The sequence below is a fragment of the Heteronotia binoei genome, chromosome 4, assembly GCF_032191835.1.
Source record: "Heteronotia binoei isolate CCM8104 ecotype False Entrance Well chromosome 4, APGP_CSIRO_Hbin_v1, whole genome shotgun sequence".
Classification (NCBI taxonomy): domain Eukaryota; kingdom Metazoa; phylum Chordata; class Lepidosauria; order Squamata; family Gekkonidae; genus Heteronotia; species Heteronotia binoei.
The window spans coordinates 103,905,556-103,915,608 of record NC_083226.1 but is presented as its reverse complement, the minus strand read 5'-3'; positions in this window follow the sequence as shown (position 1 = coordinate 103,915,608).

Sequence of the window (10,053 nt, the reverse complement as noted above, 5' to 3'; positions counted from 1 at the left end):
GACAGAGATGGTGCTGGCTGCATTAGTGGATGACCTCTGGGGGCATCTGGATCAGGGTGGATCAGCGCTGCTGATACATCAGCGTTTGATACATTCGACCATGAGGTGTTGGGCTACCACCTTGCCGATGCAGGGATTTGGGGATTAGCTTTACAGTGACTAACCTACTTCCTTCGTGGTCGGAGACAGAGGGTGGCTCTCGGAGGAGAATGTTTCAGCAGCACCCACTCGAATGTGGAGTGCTGCAGGGGATGATCCTTTCCCCGATGTTATTTAATATCTATAAGCACCCCTCACCCAGATGGTCCGGAGATATAGGCTGGGTTGTCACCAATATGCTGATGATACCCAGCCCTATCTGCTTGTGGATGGCCACCCGGACTCCGCCCCTGATGAACTGGGTGAGGCATTATAAGCCATAGCTGGCTGGTTGTGTCAAAGCTAACTGAAGTTAATCCATCAAAGATGGAAATCCTGTGTCTGGGTCGCAGGGGCAGGAAGTGGGATCAGGCTCCCGCCCTTCGATGAAACTCAATTAGTCCCATCGACAAAGGTAAATAGCTTGGGGGTATTCCTGGATGCCTCTTTATCTATGGAGACCCAGGTTGCTGCCACTGCAAGGGCCGCCTTTTTCCATCTGAGGCGGGACCAGCAGTTGGTCCCCTATCTTGCCTTCCATGATCTAGTCACAGCGATTCATGCAGCAGTCACCTCCAAATTGGATTATTGTAACTCTCTCTACATGGGGCTACCCTTGGTACTGCTCCAGAAACTCCAGTGGGTGCAGAACACAGCAGCCTGGTTGTTGGCATTGAGGCCTATTTGGGCGTGGATGCATCTGGTGCTGCACGAACTGCACTGGCTACCAATCGAGTACTGGATCCGTTTCAAGGTGTTTGTCCTTCCTTTCAGGTCCTTTATGGCCTGGGGCCTGCATATCTTCGGGACCGCCTCTCCTCATATGAGCCCCCCCTCCCGGGCGCTGCAGTCAGATATACAACATCTTCTTGTGATCCCTGGGCCTAAGGACATCCGACTGGCTGTGACGAGGGTCAGGACCTTTTCAGTCCAGGCCCCTACCTGGTGGAATGAGCGCCCATTGGAGATCCGGGCCCTGCAGGACCGATCCAAGTTCCACAGAGCCTGTAAGACAGAGTTCTTCCATCAGGCTTTTACTTGATCTAGCAGGTGTCCTATGAAGTCATTGCTCCCCCAGTACCCAGCACCCTAACATCAAGGCCCTCATAACAAATGAGTACAACACCCCTGGTTTAGAAACTAAGTCCTATGGGGAAAGGATGAAAGAGCTGGGCATGTTTAGCCTAGAGAAGATAAGATTAAGGGGAATCATGATTGCTGTCTTCAAATAGCTAAAGGGTTGTCACATACAAGATAGAGCAGATGGGAAGAACTAGCGCTAATCGGTAAAAATTACAAGTTCATTCATTCATAGACCTGTATTGGCATAACAGCAATCAGAAATATATAGAACATTGTACCGTAACAATAAGTACTATCTAACAGTACAGATGTTACTAACAGTAACAAAACAGTACTATCTAAAATTTGGACTTTAAAACTTCTAAGAGAAATTGACAGATGAGAAAATATTTTCAGCCTAATATTTGGAGAAACCTCTTCTTGGTAAATCTGCTCAGTAATGGAACAGACTGCCTTGGGTGTTGTGCTTTCCTTCATCACAGGTCTTAAGCAGAGGCAAGATGGCAGTCTCTCAGGGATTCAGTAGTTGTGTATTCCTGCACTGAGCAGAGAGCTGGGCTAGATAACCTCTAGGTACCTTCCAAATTTATGGCAGCATCCAGATGATGATTTTTTTTGTCTAGCTCTCATTGCAACTGCAAGTGTCTCTGCAATGGAGTGTCCACACAAAACTTTTTCCTACACTTTCCTTGCTTCACACCCACCCAAGCCACCACAATCCTCCTTCCACTGTAGGACTTAAAAAAAAATCAGTAACTGACAGGTTATGGCATAGCAACATTCTGATGTGCTGCCATCTACTAGTTTTCAGCTTTCATTTTTAAAATGAATATAGGTTTCTAACCCTTTTTGTTGTAGAATTAGAAGAGAAAAGATGCAGCCTTAACATTTCCCTTTATTACTCTGCAACCAAAGCGCTAGAGACTTACTGTTTAAAAAAATAAAGATGGGAACTAGTATATTGTTATAGTAGATCATTATGATGTCATTATGCTACACTGATCTGTCTATAAAGGCTAAAGAAGCCCTCAGACTAGAGGGATGGCAGCTGCAAAGGGACAAGACAAGGAAAATTGTGCCAGTGTGAATGAGACCAGAAAAAATGCACACCTTCTCATCAATCTGGCTTCCAAAGGTGCTTTGACTGCAGTATTTTAGAACAAGATTGTACTAAACTAGGCTTAGAAAAGATCACATCAAAGTAGGAGCAAACACAGCAGCAGGATGAACAGAGGATGATGCACATGAATGCTTCCCAAAGTAATGCTGTTATAAGGAAGCCAAAATGGAGCAAACATGGGAGAAATTCCATGTGGACTCATACAATTTAATTCTAGCTTCAGCTCTTGTGAACTAGAGCTGACAAAATCTTATGCTAGAAAAACATGTTTGTCTTTAAGGTGCCAAAAGACCTTTTCTGCTGCTGCAGCAGAACAGTATGTAGTACAGTGTATGTATTCATAAACCACAGTGATTTCTCTATCACAGCAATACGATCTTATCCCAGCCTAAGCATAATCATGAGCACAAATGCAGATTAGAAATTATTGTCAAAGCAGAAAGTGTAAGGCAGAGGGTGGTTCACTAGGAGGACTTGCTCAATAGGATTTGCATCTGGGCATTCACCACACTGCCTGGACTTCAGCTTTTGATGGGGAGAAGAAAAGAACCTGCTGATTCATGAACCACTTCAGTATCCTAGTGAAAAGTCTCATCCAAATTGCTGGAGTCACAGTACTTCAACACAAGGGTCAACATGAATTCACCTAAAATGACTCCTTCTAAGTTTTGCTGGCTAAAGCCTTACATACTAATGACATTGCAGGGTGTGTAATAATTTCCTGTACTGGCTAAGTTAACATTCCAGAACCCAGTGGAAATTTTTTGCTTCTGCTACAAGAACCCACAGCCTCAGATAACTGCTACACAGGAGTAGTGGGTTCAGACAAACAGACCTGCCACAATGAGGCTGTCTCAGAACTACTGTGTCTCCCAGAAGTGATGCTGGATAATGCATATGGGGATTTTCAAAAGAAATAAATTGGTATAAAATGTACAGAGGATTGAGGCGTTTCAAATGAGGGAAATTTGGGATTGTGTTAGAAAAGTACATGACTACTGAGGAGACCCTTTCAACAGAGCAAGTAGAGCAGACTATACAAATGGAGCTTGTGAGTCATAGGGAGAAGCATTGCCTTTAAGCAAACAGGAAAGGAAGAACTGTGAAGGAGCCAGAATGACTCAGAGGGAAATGAAACAGGGCTGTATCAAAATGTCTGAGAATTTGCTAACCAACTTCACTTTTGTAACTGATTTCAATAGTCCCAATTGCACTAGGGACTCTTATGTAAAGAGCTTCTCCTTAAAATCACACAGAGAATCCCCCAATTTCCCCCCATATTTTGCACTGCCCACGTATCATGCTCTATAGCCCATGAAAAGCAGTCTCTGTAAATGGTAACTGAACATAAGCTTGTGTGTCTTTTGATAGGCAAAAGGCTAATTATAAAAGGAGGCAATGTACAATTCGCAGCCACTTCTATCTCCTTATGGTTTTATAAATAAAAGGACTCAAAATAGCATGGCATAAGTGTGTTGTGGAGCAAATGGGAAGAGTTGTGTAATCACAAACAACATTACAAACCATACCCACTAAATTCCATTGATGGACTTTCAGGCAACCACATTCCACAAGGCAATTGCAGGCTGTGTATGTGTAATCTGGGGAAAATGTTGCATTTCCCAAGTACAAAACCTAGTATTTTGCTTAGATATGGGATATGGAGCCCCGTGGCACAGAGTGGTAAAGCTGCAGTACTGCAGTCAGAGCCCTCTGCTCACGACCTGAGTTCGATCCCAGCGGAAGCTGGTTCAGGTAGCTAGCCGGCTCCAGGTTGACTCAGCCTTCCATCCGTCGGTAAAATGAGTTCCCAGTTCGCTGGGGGAAAGTGTAGATGACTGGGGAAGGCAATAACAAACCACCCTGTAAAAAGTCTGCCGTGAAAACGTGAAAGCAACGTCACACCAGAGTTAAAAACAACTGGTGCTTGCACAGGGGACTATCTTTACCTTTTTTTTATCCTTATAACAACAACAGCAACAAAAAGCGACATTTGCAAGATGCAAATAGAATGTGCCCTGACATGTAAAAATGTACCCTGGAATGAATGCCCACCATGAAGCTCCTCAAATGCTGGTTTGAGTCCCCATGTTACCATTTGCCAGACACACTTTCAGGAAAGGAAACACAGACAGTCCAGCAACATTGCCTGCACACTTCTGCAGCCCACTCAACAGAGGCAGCTTCGATAGAATTCCAATCCAAAAACCTAGTAGGGTATTGACAAGGGTTTGATCCCATAGGGCAGACCCCAGAGCAACTACACAACTGTACATTCACAAAAACTTTCCTGATCAATAATCTAATAGTTCACTAGGAATGAACACCCATGTGGCAAACAGGAGCCAAGGGTTCAACCTCTTTTAATAAGTGCCAGAGCAAGAAGAAAACCATCTTTTCGCCAACAACAGGATAATCATCAGCAAAATAGAAAGCGAAGGCTAGATTAGAACCCACAACTCACAGGCAGTTTCCTAACCCCACACCCTCAACAAGGCACACAAACAAGAAACATTGCTGAAGCAATGTGTAGATTAGAGACAGAGAGCAGGGCTGTTAAAGTTGTAGCTATCACAGCTAGAGGCAGGAAAGGATCCCTCTCCTAAGCATGTTTGCATGGGATGCATTGCCCCAACACCTCCTGCTGACAGAGCAGAGACCAAAGCCCCTTCCAGACAGCCTTTTAAATCTGTTTTGGTAGTCGGTTGCTAACCTTTTTGTGTGTTATTTCAGACACAACTGTTTTAGCAACCAGCTGCTACCTTTTCATACAAAGCTGCTTGTGTCAGGTTAGCAAAGTGTGGTTGAGCCATTCTTGAAGTAAGCTGCTTTCTTCCATTTTAACCTCTTCTTTGTGCTTCTGAATTGCTGTAATTTGCTGTTTAAAATGACTGCAGTGCTTCTAATAGCACTACGTTTTCCTCACCCCTTTTCACCATGCAATGTTCCTTGCACTTATTTTTTGAGTGTTCTAAGTTAAGTGCTAACGTGCTAGACCAATATAGTAGTTCAATGCTACAGTGGGACTATTGAGATGCTTTGGCACTATTGAAGCATAAGCAGAAATGTGACCATGGGATGGTATTAAAATGAGGTACAGATTTTTAGACCCTCCTCAATACATTAGGATTAACTCATCACGGGTGGGAATCTTCTGCTATTATCCTTGTGAGCGTGACAGGATGATTCAAGGGGGTTAGGGATACTTTAAGGGATAACTTATTTATCTTAGGAAGATATTTTCTATAAGCAATTCAAAACTTCTGACTTAGTCAACATATTTTTTCTGTCACTATTCACAGACTACAAAACAGACAGATAATTGGCATAGTGATAGCAGTTTCTGTTGATTGAGGAAATCTCCATTCTCTGTTTGTTTCTTTTATACTCACCTGGTAATACAAGGAAACCCCATCTAGCAAGGAAAACTGGCTACAGCCTGAAAGTGAGGGATCCTCCAAAGCAGTGTTTCATGTGGTAGATGAACCTGGCTATGGAAAACAAGCTCTCACATCAGGCACACAGAGAAGCTCTTTGAATGCTAGCATGAGCTTCTTTGAAACTCATGCTATTTATTATATTAACTAATTTCTGAAAAGTGAGGGAGGATAAGTATGGAGCAGGTTTTGGAACTGCTAGGACTACATATACTCATGAGTTTTGAGATTGTATGGGCATTCGTTAAAAGAAGGTCTTGCAGAAGGCCTTATACCAAACAATGGAACATTCTTTTTTCAGCATATAACCTTGATACTCCAAGATATGTCACCTTCATCTGCCATCTGTTCCATTTCTTCAAGATCCTATAGAGAAGATAATACCAAACACATTCCTAGGAACACAGTTATTTTCCTATGGTTTCAATTTCCTCTGCACATATGCAATATAAATTACAGTAGTGTGCTGAAAACATGAGGTCTTCCTCTGAATTCTTGAATAAAGCTATGTTATGTATCTTCCTCCTCTCCCCTCACCCCCTTTCTAGTTAAACAAAGTAGAGCCAGAGAGCATGTGTGAGGACATCAAAATTGGGAGAAATTTGAGCTAAACTGTAATTTCATATCAATAAGAATCTAACTTGCAATAGAAAACCTTGGTGTAGAATGTGAGACCCTGTAATAATTAAAAAAAAAACTTAAGGCATCCTTCACAAACCTCTTTTTCCTTGGTGCTGCATAACATGGATGTGTTCTCACACAGGCTAATGAGAGACCTTGTTTTGCCTCCTCCAAACATGGCTGGACAGAGAGAGCCACGTGCAGCGGTGTGGGCAGTGGCAGGCCCAGTTTCTCCTGGGAGAGGGCGCTCATGGGTGGCTTTGCATCTCTCACTGTCTTTGCAAGCCTGTTGGATGCTGGAGGCGGCAGACAGGATGGAGCATGTTGGTCTGGGAGCATGTGGCTGCCTAGTGCCTTCCTTCTACTGGAGACCTTTTTTTTTGAGCTGGAGCCCTGGCCAAGCCAGCTGGAACTGCGTTCCTGCTCAAAAAAGCCTTGGCCATACATCTCTCACACAGGTGAATAGATTGCACGATGTACAGGCTGCTGTCTCAATTTGGCAATTTCTTTTAGCCAAGTGATAACACACCCAACTCTATTTCACTTTTCATCTACTTCAAGCTTCCCAGTTCTAACTGATGGGCTATACCAGCATGACAACTAGTTACACTGGCAGAAGAGTCTATTTCCAGTGTATGATAAGTGCTGTCAAGTCCCAACCAATTTACTGTGACCATAACAAGGGGCTTTCAAGGCAAGTGAGAGGCAGAGGTGGTTTGCCATTGCATTCCTTTGCACAGCCTTCACGTCGACTGCGAGGTGACATGATAGAGATTTACTAGATTATGCATGGGATAGAGAAGGTAGAGAAAGAAGTACTTTTCTCCCTTTCTCACAATACAAGAACTCATAGGCATTCAATGAAATTGCTGAGCAGTCAGGTTAGAACTGATAAAAGGAAGTACTTCTTCACCCAAAGGATGATTAACATGTGGAATTTACTGCCACAGGAGGTGGTGGCAGCTATAAGCATAGCCAGCTTCAAGAGAGGAATGGATAAGCATATGGAGCAGAGGCCCATCAGTGGCTATTAGCCACAGCTTATTGTTGGAACTCTCTGTCTGGGGCAGTGATGCTGTGTATTCTTGCTCTTGGGGGGGCGGGCACAGTGGAAGGGCTTCTAGCCCTACTGGTGGACCTCTTGATGGCACTTGGGGGGTTTTTTGCCACTGTGTGACACAGTGTTGGACTGGATGGGCCATTGGCATGATCCAACATGGCTTCTCTTATGTTCTTAAGTACTGACCCTGCTAAGTTTCCAAGATCTGATGAGATAAAGCTGTATTTATTTATTATATTAAATTTATGGATTGCCCAATACCTGCTACTGCAGGGCTCTGGGCAATGTACGTAATTTTATAAACATACCGGAGAAGACAGTCCCGTAGATATGTTGGTCCCTGACCGCTTAGGCCTTAAAGGTCAACACCAGAACCTCAAACGTAACTTTGTACTCCACTGGAAGCCAGTGTAGTTTGCACAGCAAAGTTGTGTATGTGCCATCCATGACGTTCCTGTCAGGATTTGCACTGCCACATTCTGGATCAGCTGGAGCTTTCAGGTCAGTCTCAAGGGCAGGCCAGCATAAAGCGAGTTACAGTAGTCTAACCTGAAGGTGACCACTGCATGGATTACCATGGCTAGGTCAGAGTGAAACAGGAAAGAGGCCAATTGCTGAGCCTGCTGAAGATGGAAGCATGCCAGCCTGGCAATATAACTGACTTGGGCCTCCATGTTCAAGGAAACATCCAAAATCATGCTCAAGCTCTTGACAGATTGCACTGGTGTTTGGGTGGCTGTCCAATAACAGATACAGCAGCGGGTCATCAGCATACTAGTGACACCCAAGCCCAAAACTTCTCACCAGCTGGACGAGGGGGTGAATATAGATGTTAATAAAATCAGATAGAGAAGTGCCCCCTGAGGGACCCCACATATTACGGAGTGTAGAGGACACATTCTCTCCCATCACCACCCTCTGTCCTTGACCACGGAGAAATGAGGTAAGCCATTGAAGGGTGTCAGTGAGGTGGTGGGTCAGAAGATCGAAGTCAACTCTGTCAAATGCTGCCATAAGATCTAATAACAACAGCAGCGTCGATGCATCTTGATCCAGCATCATCTGTCAGGGTGACCAACACTTTCTCCATCCTGTGGCTGGGGTAGAAGCCAGACTGGAATGGGTCTAATGCTGCCTTCCCTTTCCAGTCTTACATGAATTTATTTGCCAGAGCAGTGAGTTTGGGGGCCACTTTTGAAGATGCACTATTTGTTCATAGGAATGTTCCCACATATCTCTACCATGATGAAAATAATATGACATGGTCATATGTTATTTACTCAAAAATCACTTCAGGCAGGCTGCTTCTTGAAATCTCACAGGCTGAAATGGGTGTTATTTTTACACCATGCCCAAACAGGAAACACAACTAGCACTTTTCTTTCCTTACATCCAGTACATGGAACAGCCCTCAGGACAACAAACACTTGTGTATATGGAGTGAACTGGAAGGGCACCTTTTACTGGATGTGGACCTGGCTTGCGTGACCGAGACCTGGGTGCGGGACGGAGAGACAGTAGCTCTCTCCCAGATGACCCCCCTAGGCTACTCGGTCTTTCACCAGTCACGGAATAACGGGCGGGGGGGAGGGGTAGCGTTGTTCATACGGGAGGATTACACCTTTCGGGCTCTCCCGGCTCCAAGGATCGATGGCATTGAATGTGCCGGCCTGATGTGGGATGTTGGAGAGGGGTTGGCGATCTGGCTGGTGTACCGTACGCCCAACGCACCAGCCAGCGCCTTACCATCACTATTGGAGGCAGTGGCGGGCTGGGCATTGGAGTTCCCGGGGCTTATGGTCCTGGGTGACTTCAATGTCCATGCCGATGACACGGCCTCCACTCAGGCGATGGACCTAGTGTCTTCCATGGCGACACTGGGGCTCTCTCAATTTGTCACAACTCCCACGCATCAGGCCGGGCACACATTAGACCTGATCTTTGCATCCGGGATTTTGGTGAACGATATCGCGGCATGGTCGGACCACCTAGCCCTTAAGGCCCGTATGGAGACGTTGCCCCAACCCTGTATGGGCGGAGAGCCTATTTTGGCTCGCCCCCGGGGCTTGATGGACCCGGAACGGTTCCAAACAGCCCTGAGGGATCCCTGGCCCACTGGCAATTCTCTCGATGACCTGGTGGAAGTCTGGCAGGGCCAGCTATCCAGGGCTATCGATGAAATTGCACCTCGGCGCCCTCTGCGCCCTCGCAAGAGGCTGGCACCATGGTATACCTTGGAGTTACGCCAGCTGAAACAAGGGCTCAGACGACTAGAGAGACGGTGGAGGCATACTCGGGACGAAGCGACGAGAACATCCTATAGAACGCTTATGAGGTCTTATGAGATGGCAGTCAAGGCTGCAAAGAAAGAATACTTCGCAGCCAAGATTGCATCTGCAAAATCACGCCCAGCACAATTGTCTAGAGTAATTGGAGATCTTATAACACTGCCACAAGGCAAACCAAATATTAGGGAATTAGAAATAGGCTGTGAGGCATTCGCGAAATATTTTGCAGATAAAATCTCATCGCTCCGCCAAGACCTGCCTATCACATTAGACACAGTAAGTGAAACTGAGGCTCCGCGCCTGTCT